We start from the raw sequence: 5,005 nt of genomic DNA, 5'->3' as shown, positions 1-5,005 counted from the left end.
GTATTCCCTGACAATTGCTTGTATTTCTGAGGGACTGGTTGTAGTCATTCCATTTTCATTCGTGATTTTATCTATTTCAGTCATCTCCCTTTCTTTTTGAGAAGCCTGGCTAGCGGTTCATCAATTTTGTTTATTTTTTCAAAGAAACAACTCTTGGTTTCATTGATCTGTTCTACTGTTTTTTGGATTCTGTATTATTTCTGCCCTGATCTTTATTATTTCTCTTCTGCTAGGTTGAGGTGTCTTTGCTGCTCTGCTTATATTTCCTTTAGGTATGCTATTAGACTGTGTATTCCAGATTTTTCTTGTTTCTTGAAATAGGCCTGGATTGCAATGTATTTTCCTCTCAGGACTGCCTTTGCTGCATCCCAAAGCATTTGGATCGTTGTATTTTCATTTTCATTTGTTTCCATATATTTTTTAATTTCTTCTCTAATTGCCTGGTTGACCCATTAATTCTTTAGTAGGGTGTTCCTTAACCTCCATGTTTTGGAGGTTTTCCAGACTTTTTCCTGTGGTTCATTTCAAGCTTCATAGCATTATGGTCTGAAAGTATGCATGGTATGATCTCAATTCTTTTATACTTATGAAGGGCTATTTTGTTACCCAGTATGTGATCTATCTTGGAGAATGTTCCATGTGCACTCGAGAAAAAAGTATATTCTGTTGCTTTGGGATGCAGGGTTCTAAATATATCTGTCAAGTCCAACTGATCCAATGTATTATTCAGAGCCCCTTGTTTCTTTATTGATCCTGTGTCTAGATGATCTATCCATTGTTGTAAGTGGAGTATTAAAGTCCCCTGCAATTACCACATTCTTATCAATAAGGTTGCTTATGCTTGTGATTGTTTTATATATTTGTGGGCTCCCATATTCGACACATAGACATTTATAATTGCTAGCTCTTCCTGATGGATAGACCCTGTAATTATTATAAAATAGCCTTCTTCATCTCTTGTTACAGCCTTTAATTTAAAGTCTAGTTTGTCTGATATAAGAATGGCTACTCCAGCTTTCTTTTGGCTTCCAGTAGCATGATAGATGGTTCTCCATCCCCTCACTTTCAATCTGAAGGTGTCCTCAGGTCTAAAATGAGTCTCTTGTAGACAACAAATAGATGGGTCTTTTTTTTTTTTTTATCTATTCTGATACCCTATGTCTTTTGGTTGGCACATTTAGTCCATTTACATTCAGTGTTATTATAGAAAGATATGGGTTTAGAGTCATTGTGATGTCTGTAGGTTTCATGCTTGTAGTGATGTCTCTGGTACTTTGTGGTCCTTGCAACATTTCACTCACAGAATCTCCCTTAGGATCTCTTGTAGGGCTGGTTTAGTGGTGATGAATTCCTGCAGTTTTGTTTGTTTGGGAAAACCTTTATTTCTCCTTGTATTCTGAATGACAGACTTGCTGGATAAAGGATTCTTGGCTGCATAGTTTTTCTGTTCATCACATTGAAGATTTCCTGCCATTCCTTTCTGGCCTGCCAAGTTTCAGTAGATAAGTCTGTTACTATTCTTATGTGTCTACCTTTGTAAGTTAGAGCCTGTTTATCCCTAGCGGCTTTCAGAATTTTCTCTTTATCCTTGTATTTTGCCAGTTTCACTATGATATGCCATGCAGAAGATCAATTCAAGTTACTTCTGAAGGGAGTTCTCTGTTTCTCTTGGATTTCACTGCCTTTTTCCTTCCCCTGATCAGGGAAGCTCTCAGCTATGATTTGTTCAAGTACACCTTCAGCCCCTTTCTCTCTCTCTTCTTGTGGAATTCCTATGATACCGATATTGTTCTCTTTGATTGCATCACTTAGTTTTCTAATTCTCCCCTCGTACTCCTGGATTTTTTTTATCTCTCTTTTTCTCAGCTTCCTCTTTTTTCATCATTTTATCTTCTAATTCACCTATTCTCTCCTCTGTCTCTTCAATCTGAGCTGTGGTCACCTCCATTTTATTTTGCACCTTATTTACAGAATTTTTTAACTCCTCACGACTGTTTCTTATTCTCTTGGTCTCTGTAGCAATAGATTCTCTGCTGTCCTGTATTCTTTCTTCAAGCCCTGCTATTAATTTTATGACCATTATTTTAAATTCTTGTTCCATTATATTGCTTAAATCGTTTTTGATCAATTCGTTAGCTGTCGCTACTTCCTGGAGTTTCTTTTGAGGAGGATTCTTCCATTTCATCATTTTGGATAGTCCCTGGAGTGCCACGGAACTGCAGGGTACTTCCCCTGTGCTGTCTGGAGTAACTTGTGTTGGTGGGTGGGGCGCAGTCAGACCTGATGTCTGCCCCTAGTCCACCGTTGGGGCCACAGTCAGACTGGTGTGTACCTTATCTTCCCCTCTCCCAGGACAGGACTCACTGTGGCATGGTGTGGCCCCTGTCTGGGCTACTTGCACACTGCCAGGCTTGTGGTGTAGCCTGGATGGGATCTGGTGTATTACCTGGGGTGAATCTGCAAGGTGCACAGGGGCGGGAGGGGCAGGCTCAGCTCGCTTTGCTGATGGTGGTCCCCTGCAGGAGGGGTCCTGTAGCACTGGGAGGGAGGCAGGCCCATCGGAGGGATGGGTCCACAGAAGCACAACGTTGGGTGTTTTTGCGGTGGAAGCAATTTTGGTGATGGAAACTGGTTCCCTTTGGGATTTTGACTGGGGGATGGGAGAGGGAGATGCTGCTGGCCTCCAAGCTGACCTCTGTCTTCTGGGGCTCAACACCTCTCCCTCCCGGTGTCCACTCGCCCTCCCACTCTCCGAGCAGAGCTGTTGACTTATAACATTCCAGGTAAGTCCTGCTGGCTGTCAGAACGCATGCAGTCCTGCCCTTCTGCTTTTGCAAGTCAGTCTTGGGGGCTCTGCCTTGCCGGGCCAGCTGCCCCTCCATCACCCCACCTCCTTCCCACCAATCCATGTAGTGCACACCACCTCTCCACCCTTCCTACCCTCTTCCGTAGACCTCTTGTCTATGCTTGGCTCCAGAGAGTCCATTCTGCTAGCCTTCTGGAAGTTTTCTGGGTTATTTATTTAGGCAGATGTGGGTGGAATCTAAGTGATCAACAGGACGTGGTGAGCCCAGCATCCTCCTACGCTGCCATCTTAAGGCCCCTACAGAAATCTTGACAATTAGGTATATATACATAGTTGGAATACAGGCATATACTTGCTTGCACAGTCTATTAAACACATTTAGTTCACACATGTAAGATTTTAATACCATTCTCTAATACGGGGAGCCAGGGTTCTTTGAAGAACTTGTTGACACTAGGACTGAGACAGTAAATAAAAAGCCAGGATGATCTTGAAGTATCAGAAAATAAGGCAGAACCAAGGGGAAAAAAATCCACAGAGATGCAAATATGTCAAAGGAAAATAAGAGTCAATGGATAATGCTTTCAATAGTCAAAGCAGGAAAGAACTGAGCAACCAAATACAGGAGTGTTGGACTATAACCAAAAGATTGAAATAACTACCCAGATATTTACACTGGTAATAAGTAAATTAATAATTTTTTTTTTTATGAATGGGGTTAAATACCCCTCTCCAATGCAGAAGAATTCCAAATAATTGATGTAAACACTCAGCTACCCATCAAGGAAATGGAGCTAACTCCCCTCTCCTGAAGTGTTGGTCTGCATATGTCTTCATCCTAAAGATACACTGTATGTACATGGGGAAAAAGTAACTTTACTGTGGGGAAACCTGACAAACACTATGATAACCAGGAGACCAAAGTTAACACTAGCAGTGGTAAGGGGTCTCCAGAACATGTTCCCTTGATAAAAAGTGATGAGAGAGCACATTACCTCCATGATCTGCTTCCTCAAATTCTCAAATCCCAATATAAATGAGGAAAACACCAAGCAAAGCCCAACTCAGGACTTTCTACAAATATCTGACCAGTCCTCCTGAATACTACCAAGGTCATTGAAAGGAGGCAAGTCTGACAAACTGTCAAAGCCAAAGCCTAAAGAGACATGACTAAATGTAACATGATGCCCTGCATGGGATACTGGAGTTGGAAAAGGTAGAATGAAGTAAACCTGAATAAAATACGGACTTAGTTAAAAATAATGCATCAGGGTGCCTGGGTGATTCAGTAAGTTAAGTGTCCTCCTCCTGATTTCAGCTCAGATCATAATCTCACGGTTTGGAAGTCCCAGCCCCATGTCTGGCTCTGTGCTGACAGTGCAGAGCCTGCTAAGAATTCTCTCTCTCCTTCTCTGCCTCTCCCCCACTCACGCTTGTGCATGCTCGTTCTCTCTCTTTCCAAATAAACTTTAAAAAATAATGTATCAATATTTGTTCATTAGCTGTGACAATTCTGAAGAAAAACAGAGAAGAGAAATTCCAAGTCAAGTAAGAGAAACCCACTGCATCACACTGGAAACCTAAAGGAGTTGGGTGATTTCCTAGTAAAAATACACCTTAACTAAACAGCTCCTAAAATAAGGAAAATATAAAGAGGTTAACTAGCTGCCCAGGGATCTCTTTCCCTGATGCTTCTCCTCTCATTGTGCTGGTGTTTCCCTCTCCAGGGACAGGGAATAGACACGGACAGTGTTGTTCCTCAGCTCTACCAAGACTTGACCATACCTACTGTCTCCCCCAGCTATGTCCCACCCAGTGAGGACACCATGCAAGAAAGTCTCAGGGATTATGGATTCTGTGTCAAAAATAAATAAATGAATAAATTCTTACTTAAATAATTTTGAAATGGTGGAAGTAAATTAATGCTTCCAAGTGGCAAGTTTAAGAGTGGGTTTGGATCTGACAAGTCCAGGGGCTCACAGTCTCACAATGTGACCTGGATTCTCTCCACCCTCCATCTTGCTAAGTGCTTTTGAGGTGGCCCCATTCTTAGGCATAGTATCTCTCACTGCATCTGGGGCCTCCAACAACTCCAGGCTGAAACCCACTCGATGCAATTCTACTGGGAAGGGTTTCTCCTTCACTCAAGTTCCATGAAAAGTCATGGCTTTATATTTCTTTGGCCTGGCTTGGGTCACA

This window comes from Puma concolor, chromosome A3, assembly GCF_028749965.1.
Source record: "Puma concolor isolate L17-30 chromosome A3, mPumCon1.1.hap2, whole genome shotgun sequence".
NCBI lineage: Eukaryota > Metazoa > Chordata > Mammalia > Carnivora > Felidae > Puma > Puma concolor.
The sequence above is the reverse complement of the archived record's forward strand: the minus strand, read 5'-3'. Positions refer to the sequence as shown.